This window comes from Simochromis diagramma, unplaced genomic scaffold (assembly GCF_900408965.1).
Source record: "Simochromis diagramma unplaced genomic scaffold, fSimDia1.1 OVJJ01000344.1, whole genome shotgun sequence".
NCBI classification, from domain to species: Eukaryota; Metazoa; Chordata; class Actinopteri; order Cichliformes; family Cichlidae; genus Simochromis; species Simochromis diagramma.
In genome coordinates this window covers 4,724,138-4,744,544 of record NW_024387375.1, presented here as the reverse complement: position 1 = coordinate 4,744,544, position 20,407 = coordinate 4,724,138, and the positions used below count along the sequence as shown (strand labels likewise).

The 20,407-nt window shown below is 40.3% G+C and overlaps 1 protein-coding gene across 2 annotated transcripts in view; it reads left to right on the top strand.

Moving 5' to 3' along the window:
• Positions 1-2,759: 2,759 nt before the first annotated feature.
• The window catches only part of sipa1l3 (signal-induced proliferation-associated 1 like 3), an 82,624-nt gene continuing 64,976 nt past the window's right edge, over positions 2,760-20,407 (top strand). For both annotated transcript variants that reach the window (XM_040009260.1, XM_040009257.1), the window contains exon 1: positions 2,760-2,929. The gene's annotated coding sequence lies outside the window, so the exon portion shown is untranslated. The remainder of the gene's footprint in view (positions 2,930-20,407) is intronic.

Below are 20,407 nucleotides of genomic sequence, written 5' to 3'. Positions count from 1 at the left end.
GACTACACTTCTCCAGCCCGAATGACATTCCAATGTCATTGCTGTATATCCTGGTGGTGTGGATCAGTGAATCGATGTCTTGTTCACTCTTGGCATACAGCTTGATGTCATCCATGTACAGGAGGTGGCTGACAACAGGTTATTGGTCGGTAGTTGGAGGGGACCGGTCCCTTCTGGGGGTCCTTGAGGATCAGGACTGTCCGGCCTGTCCGGTTGTCTCTCGTCAACTAGCAGCTGGTTCATTTGAGCTGCCAGGCGCTCGTGGAGTGCAGTCAGCTTCTTTATCCAGTAGGTGTGAACATGTCAGGGCCTGGTGCTGTCCAACTCTTCATACTGGAGACCATTTCTTGGATGTCTGCTATTGTGATTGTTACTGGACCCTGTTCAGGGAGGTTGCTGTGGTCTGCCTCAGATCCACTAGCCACTGAGCATTGCTGTTATGGGTTTCGTCCTTTTCCTATATGCTCTTCCAGTATTGTTCCATCTCCAGCATGGTGGTGCTGTTCTCATATTTTTCCCCTGCCACTGAGAGTACACCTTGGCTGGTTCTGTGGAGAACAGCTGGTTTATTCTCCTGCCTTCGATCTCTCTAGTGTACCTCTTCAAGCGCCTGGCCAAGGCTGTGACTCATTGCTTGGCAGTTTCCAAGGCCTCAGGTATGGACAGCTTGCTGTACTTCTTAGGCACCTTCTTCATCGCACCTTTCTGCAGCACCGATAGTTGGCTAACCTCCCTCCGTGCTACCTTGATCTTAACTTCTAGCCTCCTTCTTCATGGAGGGTACTGCGCCTTGTGGCTGTTCAACTTGTCGCTCAGCATCTCACTGGTCACTGCTGCCTTAGTGTAGATCAGCTTGTTAGTCTCGGTTATGGTGGCTGTAGGTATCGTCCGTAGTGCTGCATTAACATCATCTAGCAGACCTTCTGAGAGTACTTCACGTAATCTTGGTAACCGGCTACGGGGTTCCAGGTTTCAAGCTTGGCCATGATCCTATCTTTCAGGTCAGTTCCCCTCGCACTCAACGATCCTTCTTCTATCGCACTTGGGGCTTGGTATCCAATCTCGGGTGGGGGTGATGATATCACCCTCCTGACCTGGCGTCCTGGCTCCCCCTTGCCATAGCATTTGTGTTGTACCTCGTCAATCTCTAGCTGTGAGAGCAGTCCCTTCTTTCGAATGTTGGAACACTGAGCTACTAGTTGTTTCGCCGCCATTGTGGATGTTGGGTATCGAGGATTCCATAGGTCATCATCCTATTCATGTAACCCCTTCCGCCAGGGTTACTTGCGTAGTAGCATTCCAACAATGCCCTATTTTCATGTCTTGCCCACTGATGCCTTCTTATTCCAGTAGCCCACTTCTCGTCAGGGTGCCCTGGGTCCTCAACACTTGAGGCGGATCTTGCTGATCCGGGCGATGTCCGAGCCGACATGCCTTCATATCAGTCTCAAATAAAGTAGTTTTTAATGTGTGTTATTTTTGTGTTATTATCTCAAAACTTTATTTTAAGAAGTTGAAATATACAGTGAGATTTACTGTTTAAAAAAAGCTCTCTGGAAAAGAAAGAAAATCAATCAACAGTATAAATATAAAAATAAATAAATATATCCAAATTCTTTCAAACAAATAGTTATATATCATTAACTTAGTTATTATTCATTTCAGGTTAATCTCTCAGCATTTCAAATCAGCAACCACAAGGGTGTGCTATTGGCCTATTTGTGAACTTGACATGACACTGAGTAAAAACTTATTGGGCTGTGCAGTAAAACGCTCTGTCCACAGTTTAAAAGAAAGAAAATAAAACAAAATACATTTACTCAAGTACATAACAATACGGGGATATTCCATTCTGCTTCTTGATACTATTCCACCAGTTCACATTCTGTTTTTTATTTTTTACTTTGTAGACTCAGATTATTCATACAACATATTATAAACAAATAAATTATAACTAAGTATTATTGGTTAGGATAAGATGGAAGTTTGTAAATGAAAGAAAAAAGGGCACCATAGTTATCTGTAACAATAGGTCTAATGTATAAGCCAATACTATAAAATAATTTAGTTGTGCTACTCTGCCTTCAAAATAACAGCATGAATAGTTTTCATTCATAAATAAACCGTACAAAAGCACAATAAATTAAACTAATACTTGGTGTTCTGATTATAACAATGTTGGGGAGTTGCCATGCATTGCAGAAACCCATCCTTCAAATGTGAAAGCTACAGCTGCCCCAGAGTTACTATAGCTGAGTGATTTTTATTAGTTTATTAATTTTAAATAATGTGATGTTTTTTGCTTAACCACTTTATTAGATGGGGTTTTCCTCATTTTAGCCTAATCTGTATTGTACATTAAAATGTGTTTTTGTGTAGTGTATTGTTCTTATGTGGCATATTTGTCTGGCTCACAATTTAAAAAGTTTAAAATATAGAAAACTTTACATCAGTAAAGTGGGTATTGGGGTATTGCCAAACCTCTAGGTTCATTTATGGTTATGATTTATTTTTTGTTCTTAAAATGTCTTATCAAGTTTTAGGTAACTGCAATACCCACTATTTAATTAATCAGTATGCTTTTATTTTGATGCATTGTTGTTGTCGTACTGCAGTAAAACTGTGAATGGAGGACTTTGTTAGGTACTTGTACTCTGCAGTATTACCACTTGTATTTACTACGTGTTTCCACGGCTCCAGGAGCAGCAGCGTGCCGCCCCCTGTGTTACTATCAGTAGTTTGCGCCAGTCGGAGTTACGCATGCGCAGTGAGTGCGGGCGCAGCTTCGCCGTGGTTTCGGTTGAGAATTCTTGGCAACGTCTCGCTTGGTGAACAGGCAGCAGACCGTCGGGCAACGGCTGTTTCCACAATGTCTGGAGGATTATTTTAACGGAGCTGGAAGTGAGCGGAAACCCTGGAGCAGCGAAAGGTAAGCCGTGTGTGCTCTCTTGGTTTTCTCTGAGCAGTTTTGGGTGAGCAGCCGGGGATATTCAAAAGCGCTGAAAAGTGGCGAGCGAAGTGAACGTTAGTGAGCCAAAGCAAACATTGAGAGGAGAGGCAGCCGAGCCGAGCAGACCAACTTCAGTCAATGCGGAGAGCAGCCTCTTTACTACGGCTCAGCCGCGGTTCTCAGTCCCGCCAGGAGCCGTTTTCACCGGGTCCGTGCTCCACTTTGACCTCCAGCTTCTCAGCAAAGTATATACATACTCTCAAATGTGCCGCTGCACGCAAAAATTATTAAGGAGAAAATATTCCACAACCTTCGCGATCCTTAAGGGGCCAGTGCGCATGCTCATGGGGCTCTGCAGACTTCGGATTTGTAGTTTTTCGTACCTGAATTAATCACAGTTGCGAGGGCCAAGAGAAAAACGGTAAAACTACAAGTTCCAGACAATGGAAGCTTTGTTTGGGAGCCAGCTAGTTAGCCTGGACGAGCTTTGAATTTCGAGTAGTTTTTCCTACAAACGGAAGTTGCCTTGGCTGGATATTGGATCCAGCATGAGCGGCATGGGAAATATTTTGGCTGCACCGCATATTTAAGGAGGAGGGGTGGGGGGACGAGTTCAGTAGTTGTAGATGGAAGTGGTTTGTCATGAAAGGGTATGCAACACGTTTTAATTGATTGTGCTTACGCGTGTGTGTGCATGCAGACGCTCAGCTGTCAGAGGACCTGTGTGCAGGATTTGTAAGTGCATTGTAGATATGCATGCTTCTGTGTGTGTGCTTAGTCGATTGTGTGTACGCAGAATGGGAGATGATAATGCCTCGGTGTGTGTGTTATCTCCCTTTCATTGAGATCCTCCGTGTTGCTGCTGTACCCCCTCCACCCCCACACCCCCAAAGCCCTCAGAAAACGACACGTCGAGTATGAGGATGATGGATTTTGTCGGGCAAGAGCAGCAGAGCATGGCAGCACTGCACATATTCAAGGCATCATTTGCTCTGGTCGCCTCTCGTCTGGAACTAATGGAATAATGATTACCAGGAAAATGTGAGAATCATGTGCAAATGCCTTAACCTGGTTATCCTGTACTGCCCACTGTTTGCTGTACTATGGGGAAAATCCTGTATTTCACGTCCAGTTTAAGGGGAAATCAGGATTGGATGTTGCCTGTGCTGTTCACTGTAGTAACGACATGGTTTTCCTCATTGTAAATACAGTTTTTGATCAGTGGATGTACACCGAGCTGCAAGAGTCAGCCATTCAGTGATCTGTCTTTCCGTTGTTTTCATCCTTTCCATGGGTGTTTGGAAAGCTTGCATATTAAAAGCCAAACTAAGCACAATGGCTATTTTTGGTCAAGGAAAATATTAGGCAGTTGCTTTAGCTGGGAATCCAAAATGCATTATAGTTATCAACTGAGCAAAAGTTATGTACCCTCTTCGCAGTATAAGATAAATAGAAACTGAATGGTGAATGCAAACCTGATGAAACTGTATAATTAAAATATACCTAACATACAATATATGGACTCAATACGTATTGGGCCACCTACACATAATACCTACAGAAGCTTTTAAATCTTTCTACAAGATTTTGGAGGATGCTGTTGGGAATTTGTCAGGTCAGACACTTCTGTGAGCAGAGGCCCCCATTCTAGTTCATCCTGAAGGTACCGTATTTTCTGGATCATAAGGTGCACTGGATTATAAGGCGCATTAAGCGGAACAAAACAGTCAGATAAGACAAACTTTACTCAACTCATTCTTCTTGCTTACGCCACTTCCGTACCATTGATTCATTAATGTTGAATTCTCTTGCAGCTACTCTATTCCCATGTTGTTGCAGTATATTAATGACTAACCTCGTATTGTGGATGGATGATCTCAGTTGTTCTCCTGACTGACGTTTGGTCCGTTTACAGCATCCTGCCATGCAATTGCATTTGTCCCCAACCCTCAGGAACCCTCACATTAACTTCTGTTGAGCAAAAAAAAAAAAAAAAAAAAGGTTAGCATTCATCCTCCAGCTTCACTGTGTTTATGTTATGCTAACATAGCTGTGTCGCTAGCGATCACGTAGCGCATCATTATATACCAGCTAGCCAAACTTCAGTAACCCTACAAACGTCACTGCTTTTTAGTTTTCTGTCTTCATTTATGTTGGAAGTGATAGCAGAGCTGTATGTTTTAATTTTTTTTAGAAATCTCTCAGTCAGAACATGGTATATCATGTTTATGTGGAAACTAGCGAGCTAACTTCCTGCTTCTAACTTCTAACTCCATTAAATTTAATACATTCTGTTTTCATGGATGCCTGGATGTTAAACTTAATTGTTACACCTAGTAAAGCAGCAATGCTCATCATTTTATTAAAGATGAAAGCATTTAGACGGTTTTTAACTCTGAGTGATGCCGCAGTGCTCGTTTGACTTTGGGACCTGAAGAGGACAGACTTTTTTGGACCCAGATTACTCCGAGTCTGTGAGCATTATGGCTACTGTGATTACAGTAGCCATAATGCTCCGACAATCCATCAAGCAGTACGGCTTCATAGCTTACCAAAGTCATATTAAAACATTTTTTGACAGATTTTTGAGTAGGGCTGTGCAATATGACCAAAATCTCATATCCCGATATAAGACATTTATCGTCCCTACAACGATATATAGCACAAACATTTTACATTTTCTGTAAATTCTGTGAATCTTGGGCAACTCGACTTGCGTGAAGAAACCCGGCGGCTCTTTTTTGCTCATTCGTAAACACTCTGCATACTATTTCACGTGATTCATTTTATTTTGAAGAATCTCAACAGGATCTTCAGCTTTATTGTGAAAGGTTTATGTGGAAAATAAACAAGCGGACGGAGCCACGTGGTCGTTGTTGCTAACGACAACGCATAAAAGCAGTTGCTTGTCCATCCATTATCAGAATCAGAGAGACTTTATTAATCCCCAAGGGGCAATTAAATGTGGTTGTTTTAAATATAAGAGGGAAAAGTTTAAGAAATTAAAATTAAATATTGCCTACAGTGCTGTAGGGACATCTTAACTGCAAACCCCTTTGAAACCCTACGCTATGCATAACCTGGCGTACACTTCTCTGGAAATTTAACTGGATATTGAATTGATGCAGCCCGCAACTATTGACTGACTGGGCTGTTCATTACAGCTGATTCGTCTTATGTATTTCCGCCTACTTTTTAGCCTCAGTTTTTGAATTTATCATTGAGACGATAACAGTCATAGCCTCAATATAAGAACTCATGCATGTCAGTAAGTTCTTGAAGGGAAATTGGCAAACCTATGGGAGTGGATTTGAGGAGATGTACAAAGAAGTGGAAAAACTTGAGGGATAAATGTTTGCCTCTGGGAAGAAAAAAAAATATCCACATGAAAGAGCAGGGACCCAGGAGGGGAAAACAAGCCAGAAGTTTATTTGTTTCTATTGTGGCATGTATAAAACACTGGGGACGTGACCAGATGCGCAAGCATGCTGGCAACAGCACTGGCCACTTACGTAGGTTACATCGTAGGCTCTGTAAAGATTCAAATCAACTGTCAAAGTGTTTGCGCTGAAGTTATGATCTTAATGCCAGAGGAGGTGTGAAACTCATTGAGTCAGCAGAGAGTTGGTGACTTTCACACACTATGCTTCTTAGCACTCTGTGACCCCACTCTGTAACTGTCAACTGTGGTTGCCACTTTGTGGCTGAGTTGCTGTGGTTCCTAATCACTTCCACTTTGTAATACTGCTTAAAGGTGGCCATGGAATATTTAGGAGAAAAGAAGTTTCACAAGCTGACTTGTTTCAATGAGCCATCCTACTACAGCACCAATATGTTTAAATTCAGTGAGCTCTTTAGAATGACTCAAATATGTGTAAAGACAGACTGCATACCTGTGTTATACCTGTGGTAATGGGACTGAATGATGAATTTAAAGATTAAGATGAGTGGGCCAAAACCTTGGTTCTTATAGTGTATGAACTAAATGTACATAGAATTAAAGAATACTCTTTTAATGAGTTTGTCAGAAAGATGAAAACAGTTTGTGGGGTCACAGTAAAAAATGATCCCAAAGGAACTTTCATCAGACCTGAAGCTCTTTATATTTGGTTTCATTTTTCTCCAGATGGGTGAAGTTGTGTTAAAAAAATTGCAAGCATTAATGACCTTCAGTCTTATTTTAGAATTATTTGTATATCTGCCTGTTTGGGAGATGTGTATACTTTCAAATGCAAAAACTGTGACACCAAAAGATGTTCTTGATGAGCTGCTTAAGGGACCTTTTATGAACCTGTATACAGAGTAGTAACTTGGTAATGATGATTGATAATGTCTCTGTTCTGTGAACATGCCTCAGTAATAGCTTTACAATATGAGGGGGATGAGGAAGCTAAAGTGAATTAGCAACTTTTAGCTAAAGCTGTGTTGTTGTTGTTTTTGTTTGTTGTTTTGTTTGGGGTTTTTTGTAAGGAAAGAGATTTTTCAGAAAAAAGGCTGTTGAAGTTTGTTGTCTTGGAGCTGAAAATCGTTGTAGTTTAAAGTTACATTCATTTGTTTTTTGGGGTTATTTGATAGGGGGGAAAGTGATACTCTGAAATATCCATGTATTAATTCATTAATTATGTCTTCCAATAACAGCATTCTCATAAGCTTATGCTTATGAGGAAGCTGCCTTGTTGAATACAGTGGTGTAGATAGACATTGTCGTTCTGCCTAATGGTGTTATATGTATGTAGCTACAGAGCAACCACATGCATAATATGCTCAATATTGTCAGCAGATGCAACACTCCATCACCAGAAATCTGACAACGAGCCAACTAAACAACAACAGCTGGTTATAAGCTGCATTTTGCATACAGCATTAACTGTTTAAACTTCACCTTTCCTATCAAAATATGTTGATACAGCTGTAAGAATTCATGTGTTTCACCTGCATGCATTTTATCTAAAATACGTTTCGCTGATTGTGACATGGGCTTGGAAAGTCTTGTATGGTGTTTTGTGTCTATCTAAGCATGTTTTTTTTTTTTTCTCTTAAAGCAATGATATCACGTTAATTTGCGTTGACCTCATAACTCTGGACCCATGTAGGATTGTTGCAAAGCGCCTACAGGAGTCAGTTTGTAGCAGATAACTCTTGCTTTCAGTCTGTGATCTTTTAAGACATCCTACATTTTCTGCTACATATTTTTGGTGTTTCATTGCATGCAGCTGCAGGAACAAAGACTGCTGTCTTCAAAGGGAGGTGAATGTGGGCCACCTGAGTTATTTCGCCTGTAAACATTTTGTTGAATCACAGCATTCTATCTTGGCAGAGGTGACTCATCAGTTGTTGATTTTCCCCTTTTCCTTTTTTTCTTGACAAAGATTTCAAGGAACGTACTAGGGGTGGGGGGAAAAATTGATACTGTGTAGTATCGTGATATTTTGTTTGCTAATAATGTATCGATACAGGGACAGCAGAAATCGATATTTTGTTACAAAAAAGCTTTTTGTGCTCCGACTTCAGAGCATGTTGATCCTTTTTCTGAGCAGGAATCCTGACATTCCTTCACTGTCAAAATGTGTTTAACTTTTTTTTGGCAGCAATAAACATGACAGTTTACTTATTTAAATTTAAGACATGTTTTATTTTAATTAAGTTTAAAACTTTTTTATTTAATGTAAAATTATATTTTGTTTTAATTTACTTTCAAATTCTTCAGTTGCTGAATGGGCTGCATAGTTTTCATAAATTTCATAGTTCAGAATAGCTATAATTGTACCAGATGGTTGCATTCAGTTAAGTTGGACTAGACTGTAATACAAACCGTTCAGTTTGTCAACAATAAAACTGACTGAAATATGAGAGAGACTGAGTGTGAGACTTTGATATTAGATAAAATGAATATTGATAAAGTTTACCTTTATGTACAGAATCTGAATATCGCAAAATATTTTTAAAAAATTGCAATAATATCGTATCATGCGTTAAGTATTGTGATAATATCGTATCGTGGGATGTATGATGATTCCAACCTCTAGAACGTACTCATGGCCATGCAGTCGTGGTCATCTGTGGGAGGAACAAAGCAATCTTTTAAAGATCGTGATTTTTTTTATTTTTCTAACACCAGTAAAAGCTGCGTTTTGGCATCAGCGATGGTTGTAGTTCTCTTTCCTAGCCGCGACACCTTGGCCGTCCTCCTGCCGTTTGTAATTTTAGAACGCAAAATCTCTTGCCAGGTTTCTTTTTAATCCTTCAAGGCATCTTAGTTAAATAGAGGTTAATAGAAGTGAATAACTGTGTGTGCTCACTGTGTATATGACATCCATCACAATCACTGGGTGTATCCTGATAGGTCACAGAGAGGGAGCACAAACCTTGAGGCTATGGATGCCATCTGGTCCAAGTCAGGTTCCACAGTGATGCTGCATGTGTGCATAAGTTTGTGTTTAAAGTGGGTCTTTAACTAGAACTCGGGCTAGCTACTGTCTTCTGTTCTTTATTGGAGTGTATTTCAAATTGCATTCTGTGTTTGTTGCTGGCTCATAGTCTTTTTATAGCCTTTATAAACCGACACTGTGACACAGGTTAAACCAGTGCTGGCAGTTAATCTGAATGGATCTGTGCACGTCAGCACACCTGACATCACAACCTCCACCCAGCTTGCGGTGAGGGCATTAATTGACTGTGATCAACAGGTGGTTTTATCGAAGGTGTAGTTTTTTTTGTGTGTGTGTGTGTGTGTGTGTTTGGTGATGATTTCTTATTGTTGAAATAATAAACCTTCCAGATAAAACAATTTGTACATCAACTCTTTTTCCATCATTTAAAAAAGTGCATTTCTTTCACCATTTATTCAGGACATCTACTAATCTGAAGGTTGGTGGTCCGATTCCTGGCTCTTCTAGTCTGCATGCCAAAGTATCCTTGGGCAAGATACTGAACTCTTGAGTTTCTCTTGATGCGTGAATGTATGTGACTGTTGGATCTGCTCCTAAAGTTAATTTTCATTTAAATACTATTCATTTTCTGGCAGAAGTTAAACCCCGAAGAAGAAGTAGCTCTGTCCCAGAATTCATAGCGCAGCCCAGCTCAGTTCCCAACAATGGCGGCAGGTACTTAGTTTTAATATTACTCTTATTATTCTTTCTGGGTCACAAAATAAACGTTTAACATATTTTCAGGCGAGAATGTAACTGTGTAAATCTCAAATATCTGCTCAGTTTATCAAGACACCACATATTTTCAAAAGCGCTCCAACATTTTCGGAGACGTCTGTTACCCACTAGCTCGATAGCTAGCCGGGGGCAAGGCTCGTTAAAGCCCGTGAGAACACCGGACTCCCAGCAAATCGTTTTCAAACCCACCGCCGTCTTTCGCTACTCAGGTTAAACATGATATATAAGTCATTTAGATAACTTCAAAATGTTATTGTTTGGCTTTTTTTAGTATTTTATTTGTTCCTGAGTAAATCGGTTTGGCTGAGATTAAAGTTATAGTTTTTACACAGCTGAATAAACGTCAAGCAGACAACTGATTATCAGAAGTGTGAGATGCTCGAGAATATACTCCGGTGTCCCGTTATATTTTAGATAGCAAGGAGTTTATTAAACTTCACCGAAACAATCTGCAAATTTCATTAAAATTTAATAAACTATCATCTTGTCTTTATTTTTAGTTAGCACATACCTTAAACACTTAAAGCTGTAAGCTAATGATAGTTATATAAGAGCAGATGCATGCTGGTGCAATAAGCTGTAGGTTTTATGTCCAATGGATGATGATCTGATTAGTCGACTAATCGCAAAAATAATCGGTGACTAGTCGACTATCAAAATAATCGTCTGTGGCAGCCCTAATTCAGATCAGTCAAAAGTTTTAAGTGTCACAGAACAATGCAAACAAAATAAAAGGCTAAATTCTTTGGTTACTTAAAAATGAATAATATAATATAATACCAAACAAAATCTCCAAAAAACTTCCTCTATACAATGTCTTTTCTTCTGCATAGATTCAAAATATTTTACTTTGTTGGGAAACAACCCACAAATAAATGGCCAATACACATATATGTGTATATATCCTCAACACAAATGCTAGAAACTTTTAAATGTAAGCAAAGGAAAACTTGAACAAAGCCAATATTTACTCAGTTGTAGTCCACGTTTTCTCCAATGAAGAAATAAAAGAGAAAAAGCACAAGAAGTGCAGTTAAGTGTGCAGTGAGGTTCATATGGATAGTATGTGCAGCTAGACCACAAATCCAATGTGGTATCGAGCTGTCATAAGATGAGCGGCAGTGTTCAACCTGGACAGGGGTCTGGCCTGCTATAAAGCTACAGGGTTAACTCAGAAACAGGTGTCAACACTTCCCCCATTTTGCCTTCCCTGCCTGCTGCTGCTGCTGAGGGCTGGATGCCTCATTTGTATTGGCGTAAAGCGTCTAAAAGCTGAGTTGCTCTTTTGCTCAGCGCAGCAGCAAACCGAGCGAGCCATTTAAAAAGTGTGTTTCAGAGTGCGTCTTGTCTAAAAGCACCTTTACACCCTGTATTTACTTTGTGAATCCATATATAGAAATCTCTAGGCTTTTTGCCATTACTCTATATCCTCTGTAGTGTTTTCAACAAGCAACCATCAATTTCATTTTTGTTTACACTGCATGCAAATAAGCTGAAATGTCTGGACACAGATTGTTTTAGTCTTTATGTAGTAGGCACCTTGTGGATGCAGGTACATGGGGATTGGGGGTGTGTGTGGAAGGATGCACAGGCAAAGCATGCCAGGTATGAACATTTAAAACAATTAATGAAAGTGCAGTCAATTAAAATGCAGTTAGATTTATTTAAAGGTAGAATACAGTTGCAGAGCAGTAATCTGTAACATACAGATGTGTGTACATATAAGGTAGAATAGTAAGAGGCAATAAGAGAGAGAGGAGGACAGAAATGTAGAGGTATTGTGTGGGTGTAATAAGTGAGTTCAACAGAAAGGACAGAAAATTGCATTTCATTTGATAATGATGTAATGTAGTGTAGTTTTATGTAATATTGTGGTTACAGTGTGCTAAGTCACAGTTTCTATGAGCAGTCAGCATGAGCATGTTTTTGTCTAACTGAAAATATATCTCTGTATACATGAATGTATATATATCATTTTATATACATGTAGATTGGACTCAGCAGCATCTTTGTGTATGCAACAAGCTCTTGTTTGCAAACCTAATGAAAGTTGTTTAGATACTGTGCATAAACACATGCTGAATGGTTGTTCTGTGTTAGAGTTCAGGTGTACAGTTTAATATCAAATAGCATTAGATGAGTGACAGCATTACAGCCCACCCCCCTCCACTCTCTTTGATGTATTTTCCCTCAAGGGTTTTGTCCATAAGTCAGCATTCATGATGGTATCAGGAGGCCAGAGATTTACAGAGGGAGGTGCACATGAAATGAGTCTCTGCTTTATGGCCTCTTGTGCAGTGATAAAACATCTTCTAGGTAGGCAGCTGGTCTGTGAAAACTGCCTCCTCTTTTTTTTTCTCATTCCCTCAGTGGTCAAATTCTCTTAAGGTGTTGTTTACCCATCTGTGTCTTCTTGTCAGAGAAGAGAATGAATCAGATAATCACAGGCCTGGGTGTAAATATATGAGATGTGCCACTTTCTTTCTTTAAAAGAGGTCTCTTTAGCAGCACAGGCTATGTCCTAGGCTCCATCTTTCTCCTCTGAATGTGTTTGACTCGGGTAAATATAGCCTGTTGGTTTTAGCTCGAGGATAAACCCAGATGTTGAGGAGGCCTGTCTTGCCACAGGTTGGCCTGCGTCCGCTTCGTGGTCATCGTTGGTAACAGAGGGGAGAGTGAGAGAATGAAAGAGAGAGAGAGAGAGAGAGAGCCACATCGTCCATCCACAAAACACTTAAATAGTGTTACTGACTTAACTCTCAGCTTGTGACAGGGTTAAAGCAGATCCACTGGCTACAAAGGCATTTAGACAACCTGATAAAGTGGTGTACATAAAGAGTGATTTTCACAAGACTGTAATGCAGTCCATTCGGTAATTTAAAGTGAAGGCCACGCTACAGATTTATAAATGGATATCTACTCCAGAAGAGTCTGTACTTAGCCCTGACAGGCAGTGAGTTTAAATATGAACACTTAGATCTGTCCTTTTTGAAACAGAGAAGGACTAAGATTTACATGAGTGTTAGAAAACTGGATTCAATTTTTTGAGGATTATCCGAATTCTTACGTTAAATCTGAGCGCATGAAAAATAGGAATAGCTTCACCAATTGGCTATAGACTTGCTTTATCCCTGAACAGCACTGAATGTCCTCACCTTTATGACATTAAGAGCTCTCAGCTGTTACTCCTTCTCCTCCCTTTCCTTTGTAAAGTCTCTCTCTGCCCTCTCTTTAAAACACGAATGAGGATGGTGAGTGATGCTGATGACGATGCTAGAAGCACAGTTCATTCATTTGATCTCTAGGGAAAAGACTTTGTTCCAGAGACTTCCAAAGCGTTCAAATACTTGCTCGTTAATATGAAATGCCACGGAGGTGAAAGAGACAGCAGACACTTTTCTCTATAATGTCTTCATTTCCAGGTAGCCGTGTCTAGAGCGTTAAGACAACGAGTATGTTGTTACACCTGCTTCTTATCTGTTCTTAACTGAGCCATCACATGTGGAGATGACAGGTGGCGTCTGCGTCTGCGTGTGTGTGTATGATTCCACAAAAAGCTCTATTGTATTTAGCATGCCAGAAATGTGCTGGAAACAGGAAATCCTGCACGACGGGATAAAGAAACAGCTGATTGTGTCTCCATCTGTTATTAATGTAGTGAGACAGAGTGAATTAACCCCATGCGCTCGACATACACACGAGCTTGACCATCAAACACCTGTCAGGTCATAGGTTCACTTGCTGTCTGTTTTAGGGTGGGGATATACCCTCTTTTGGATGCATGCGTGGCCAACTTGCACACACTAGGGACGAGTAGTTGTTGCTGTTGTTACTTTTTAAGCCAACCTAGAAAAAGCATAGATCTTTGGTGATTTGTATTGTTGTGACACACAGTTTAAACAATTTGGATAGTACCCCTCCGTAAGGTTGCAGATTACAGCAACAATCATAATCATGACTACTGTGTTCAATATTGTTAATAAAAGTTTTTCTTTTAATTCTTAATTTAATAAACATGCAGTTGATTTTCCCATAGAAATTCATGCTTTAAACTTTTCTTTAAATTTAATTAAAATGGAAAACAAATATATTTAAATAAAGAAGGAAGAGGAAGTGACAGTGGAGAATTGTCGAGAAGGAACTTTTACCCCTTGACTGTGAAGCCCATTTCACAAAGGCACCAGCTTGAGCTTTGCTAAGATGTTGCTGCAGAGAGTCCTCTTCTGTTATCACAAGATGTTACATTTTAAAGTTTCGGTAATATCAATGATAATGTCTATGGTGCAGACGGACATTAAGAAAGGACCACACAGCTGTCGAGTGACAGAGAGCTGAAATTTACAGCCAACTATTGGATGCCACCAAATACGGGCTGACTTAGGGGCCTTGGAGACACAAGCAGCTGCAAACACCTGAAAATCCTTTCCAAGGTTCCCTTGTCGCTGCAGTTGGTTGGTTGCTAGTGGTCATTCCACGCTCAAGCCTAGATGACCCTCTAACCAATTTGCCGTGCTGTCAATCAACCAAATGCGAGACTATGTCATGATGCTGACCATCATTGCTGCCATTACTGTACAGTCACTGAATTTATTTCACTTTACGTTGACTCTCGTTGCAACACTAATGCTGTTCATGTCCTGTTTGGGTGCCTTTAAACAAACTTTCACTTCACCTTTCCTTCATCCTGTCCTACCTACTAAAAGTTCTGTTTTAGTTGTATTGGCTCAAGCTGAAAATGGTGTGTGAGTTTGGTCTTTTACAAAGCAAAAAATAAATAAATGAATGCATCTTTTATGAAAAAAAGCGATGTGCTTTATTTATAACAAGTAACCAAACAGAAGCTTCTTGGTGAAATGAACGCAAGAGTAATTATTTTGTCCTGATGATCTCATTTCAATAAGTCACAATCTTTTAATTTTATTTTAATAAGTTAGTGGCCCAGTCCCACGCCTGCATTCTCACAGATGCAGAAGTTGTTACAGTGGCATTACTCCGGACTAGAGTAAGATCAGCTCTGGATTTTTGCTTCAGTTTTCAACCATCTGTTTTTTAGTCTTACAGTTTGAAACTCAACACTAACAACCGAGTGTTTGAAATCAGCAATCAAAAATGGTAATGCAAAAGAGGAAGTATAAAAGCCCTTCATCTCAGTAAATTGTCTGAATCACAAAGTCAACAAAAGGCTGTCGTGTTCCAGGCAATTATGTCCCAACAATGAGTCAGTTCTTCTTTGTTACATGGATGTGTGAATGACCACATTTTGGCCTCTTTGTAGCCTCCAGGAACCTCTGGTAGGAAAATTCGATCTGTACTTTCTTTGAAGGTGTTCATCAACCTTTTTACTACTTCTCCTTCTGTGCTGCCAGCTGGAAGTTGAGCTGCTGGACAGGAAGTGAGTGTATTCTGAGGAGGACGCAAGTGTGTGGTGAATATGAGTGGTGCTGTGAATCAGCCGTTAGGCATCAGGGAGAGAAATGGTCTTACCCTGTGATCCGTCATCATGATAAATGACCAGTTCACAGGGTATGAGTCTAAACATTCATTTCAGAAAGAGGCCGTGGAGTTGTCTGTGGCATGCAGCTGCAATCCTGGAGACTCACCCTGCCCTTTCATTGTTAGGATAGTTTAAGATTGGATCATCCTGGTTTCCGGAGAGGAACAAGGCTGCTTCCAAATTCTCCAAACAGCATCAGGAAACATGTAGAGAGATTTGAATGTTTCCTCATTCCTCTGTCGCACAGGATGTTTTTCTTTTAGTGACCAGCATGTCCTTTTAAAACAGAGACAGCAGATCACACACACACCCACACCCACAGGATCTCGCGCATGTATAGGAATAGGTGGATGAGGTGGGGATAGTTTAAGTTGTTTTATTTTTTGTTTTTTATTTGAAATATTTCATGAAACATCAACAGTAACATGGTATATTCCCCTGGCATTTTGTGGCATGTGTGATGAGAAACTTGCATAAATTTACAAACATGCATATATACACACTGTTGCACATACATGTGGTCTCTCCCACTGTCAGTTTTTTCACAGCTCAGGTCTCAGGCTGTTGCTGCTCACTGTGGTGCCATTGTTTTAATGCTAATTGAGTATAGCGCGCGGTCATTCCATGGATGCCTCTTGTCCCACTTTATTATGGTACTGTATCAAAATGTGCATTTTTTCCCCCTCCTTATTTCAAAATCAGATTTGGTGCTGTGATGGAGGTTATTTAGTTCATTGGTCTACACAGCTCAGACAGTGTATGGTATGATAATGTGTTTATGTCATTGCTACAGCAGGGCAGACAATATATTTAGTCTGCTGTGTGAGGGGGAATTTCTTGCAAACATACAGTATATTTCTGTAACTCTCGGGCGCCTTTTGTTGTCTTGAGTATTCATTATGTGTATGTGTATGCATCTTTAAAAATATATATTTGTAGTCAACAATCAACTTATGTTGATAGGCTGCCATTTCCAAAGGATTACATCTTTTTAGACACTAATGTGTTTGTTAGATTTCTGCTTATTAAGCTCCATCTAGTTTATCTCCAATATAAACCAGCAGATTTTTTTTTTTTTTTTTTTTTTTTTTTTTTTTTTTTTTTTACAGTAAGTAACATATTTGATAAAACCATGTAATATTTTATATTTACGACTAGAGGATGTAGGTAAAAAGTAGACATTGATATGTAATAACTTGTTTTGATAAGCCACTGATCCTACATGGTGATATGACCCTGGGAATGTTGTCCCAGCATTTGCTTTTTGAAGGTCTCTCCAGGGAATAATCAGAAAACAGATCCAGCATCCAGGGCAACAAATCTAGTTTCTGTTTCTCTACGCCAGTTTTGCTATTGAAATAATGATGTATCTCATGATGTTGATGCTCAAATTTGGTTTTGGAAAAAATCTCTTTGACCCCCACCCTCCACGTACTTGTGACATCTAGACTGATGTGTGCACATTGCTTTGGTACCACAAGTCAAACTGACCTGTCCATGGTGGACAGTGAACAACAGTTAATTTTACTGAAACGTAGCTGGTCCCGACTCTTGAATTTACACAAAATTATGTAGCCTCCACTGGCAGAATGAGCAAACTAGACACAATAGCAGCCTATTACACTGAGATTCACAAAGATGATCCTTATGCTAATTAGTGTACTTGTTTACAATGCATATTACAACCTCAAAGTGCAGTGTCTACGTTGCGGCATAGGATATAGAGCCCTGCCATAGATTTAATGCAGTACCATAAATCATGCATAACTGTGGTCACACGCTTTAAACAAGCCTCTTATAAACTCTTTTCAGGTGAACATAAATAGTAGTGTGGCTCCTGCTTGTGCCCTGCCCTCACACATACATCATCTTTGTCTTAGCTTTTTTTGCTGAGCCTGAACAGAGTTTTCCTGAGCCACTACATGTGGAAACTTGTATGCCTTCAAGTGCTGTTTATTCGAGTGCCCGAGTAAATTAGCAGTATTGTAATTAGTTCTTCTGATGCCAGTCCTCGAAACACGTTCATTGTAACATGTAGCTCCCTGGCTGTTTTTAATCTTTTTCTCTCACTGCAGACTTGGCATTCAGTGCATTTAGATCATGCACTACTGTGGAAAATATTTATGTGGTCAAATTTATTTTACATTGGAGGGAAAATGTCAAAAGTGTCAGCTCTCTGCTTAATTGTCTGTTGTAGCCAAAGGCAGTGATCAATGCAGTTGTTTTTCCAGCAAACGTTAGTGCATGTAACAGCGACAGGCTTGTTAACTGTCCCACAGGAGTCGGCCAGAGAGCAGTGGAGGGGTGAAGGAAGTGACAAAAGTTAGTGTTTCTCCACACACCAGCAGAGGCTGTTATCATTGTGAGAGAGGAGACGGGTGAGCTGATAACTCAGAGGCCTGGGATGAGGGACAGACTGTGGGAGAGGCTGAAAGCGAGGTCTGTTGCAAGGGGGAAAAAAAAAAAAAAGCCCAGTTCATGTGCTTCCTTCTCCTCTTTCACTCCCTGGATTTATCCTCCCTTTTGTCTATGTGTTTTCCCCGTGACCTCTGCAGCTGAGCTCTGATTAGATAACTGCTCAGTTCAGTGTGGCAGGAGAGGCTTTACCTGAGAAACAGTAATGACTAAAACAAAGACAGACAAAGAAGAATAGAGTGACATCTGATTGTGATAAAGGAGGAGATCTCCTCTTTCTCTAATGAGTATGATTACAAAGACAAAAGGTTTAGTACAATGTAGACGTAGGAGACGGTCTACATTGTAGACCGTGCTGGAGCTACCTGTGTGTGTGTGTGTGTTTTCACTGTACCTGACTGAAACTTGCTTGACCAATTTGCTCCCTAAAGGCACTCACAACACCTCTCTGTCCTTGTGTGTCTCAGACTTCTCTCAGACTGTCGCTGATCTCAACCCAAACACCTCAACACAGACTTACCTGCACTTACCTTAACTACTCCAGATGCTCTTCCCTCGTGTGCACACTTGTCTGCAGATGGCTGCGTTTCTTCAGCCGTTCCCGTGTCTGAGTTTTGAATATTGGCAGCCCCGTGCTAATCCTCGAGGCGCTGTTTCCCCCCCTACCCTGCTAATTTATTCACAAATAGTTTGACTTTTGGGAAAATGGGCTTAATTTCAGTGTTGAAAGGTAAATCCGGGAAGAGTAGTGGTGTTGAAATAAAAAAAGGCTAGTTACAAAACGGTAACCTGTCAGGTTTTTATACCAGTTTATATCCTGTTGCCATGATAAGCTAAGTGAATGAAGGTATGAAGACAACAGAAATCTCCGCTTCATGGTGAACACACACTTCACATTAATATGTAATAAGTGGTTAATGGCAAACTATTGTGACATTAATCTATCTCATTTCATGTTAAAATGATTAATAAAAATATACCAGGCATGTGAACTAAAGGTTAAAGAAATACGTGTCATTGCATTTGGGCAAAAAGATTTACCTATTTAGCGAAGAGTGTGACCCATGAGTAAACCATATCAAAGGAAGTTCAACAAGAGCCAAGGCTGTTTGTATTTGGGTTGCTTCATCTTCAAAAGGCCATTAACAATAAACAATGTGGAGCTAACAGACAATTTATTTATTTGGTTTTGAAGGGACAAGAAGCAATTTTCCCCCTGATATTTGGAAAATAAAAAGAAATGAAGTTGTTGTTTGAATATAAATTATGACATGTTGGTAAGAAGACCATTTTCTGCTTTATAATAGTCTTTTTTTAAATTTTATATTAATAGAAGTATTGTCAGCCCTGTGACAGACTGGCGACCTGTCCAGGGTGTACCCTGCCTCTCGCCCTAAGACGGCTGGGATAGGCTCCAGCCCCCCCGCAACCCTGAAAGGGATAAGCAGGGATGGATGGAGAAGTATTGTTGAAAAATAAATGGAGAAAGAATGAAGACTGCTGTTGTTGAAACTGGGATCTTGAATATTGCCCAAAATGTCAAATAATTCCTTCAAATGCTCCTTCTTAACTCTCTTTACTCTTCCCTCCCCTTTGTCCTATTTTTAATCTTTAACTTCATGCCATTAGTTAAATGTTTTCACTCCACACCGTAACTCCTAGCCCCGGAAAACAAATAGGCCACTGTATCCTTTGGAGAGCACATGTGCAGCTCAGTGTGAGTGCATGCATGGCTGTAGGACCACACCCTGGACTCACGCCACGCTTTAAACCAAACACAGAGAGAAAGGGAGATGACTTCTGCATGAATTTAGCTTGTTGTGACACAGCTCCACATCAGTTCAAGCCGGGACCGTGATGACTGTGGATTGCAGGGTAAGGAATGAGAATAATGGCAGTGGCACTGCCCTCAGTGCCTTCCCTGCAGCTGTAGCAAAGTTTGAGAAAGAAAGTGATGATGGTGATCCGATGGTACAGTGCTTGTGTTGTGAGTATGCTTTGAAGCATTTGAGGATGGTTGGAGCAGACACACCTTCCGTTTGATTGTTGTTATTGGCCTAATTCCACTTCAGAGATGTTGCTGTCAGCCCAAATGCCTGAGATAGCTCTGAGAGGCTGAAACCTCTATCAGCAAGTAAAACTCCTCCTTACCTCCTCTGTGTGACTTGAAACAAACAACCATTCATATATTATCACAGTATTTTCTTAAGCATTAGAACCACAGTGGTTTTAATGCAGTGCAGATTTTGACCTCTGGATTCTAAAAGCAAAGCATCTGCGCTGTTCCTGTGTTGACTCTGAACCCTATTGGGTAGGTCAAAAACACAACCAGCCACAACATTAATACATGGGTTAACCCCTTACCCTAATCTTTACCACCAC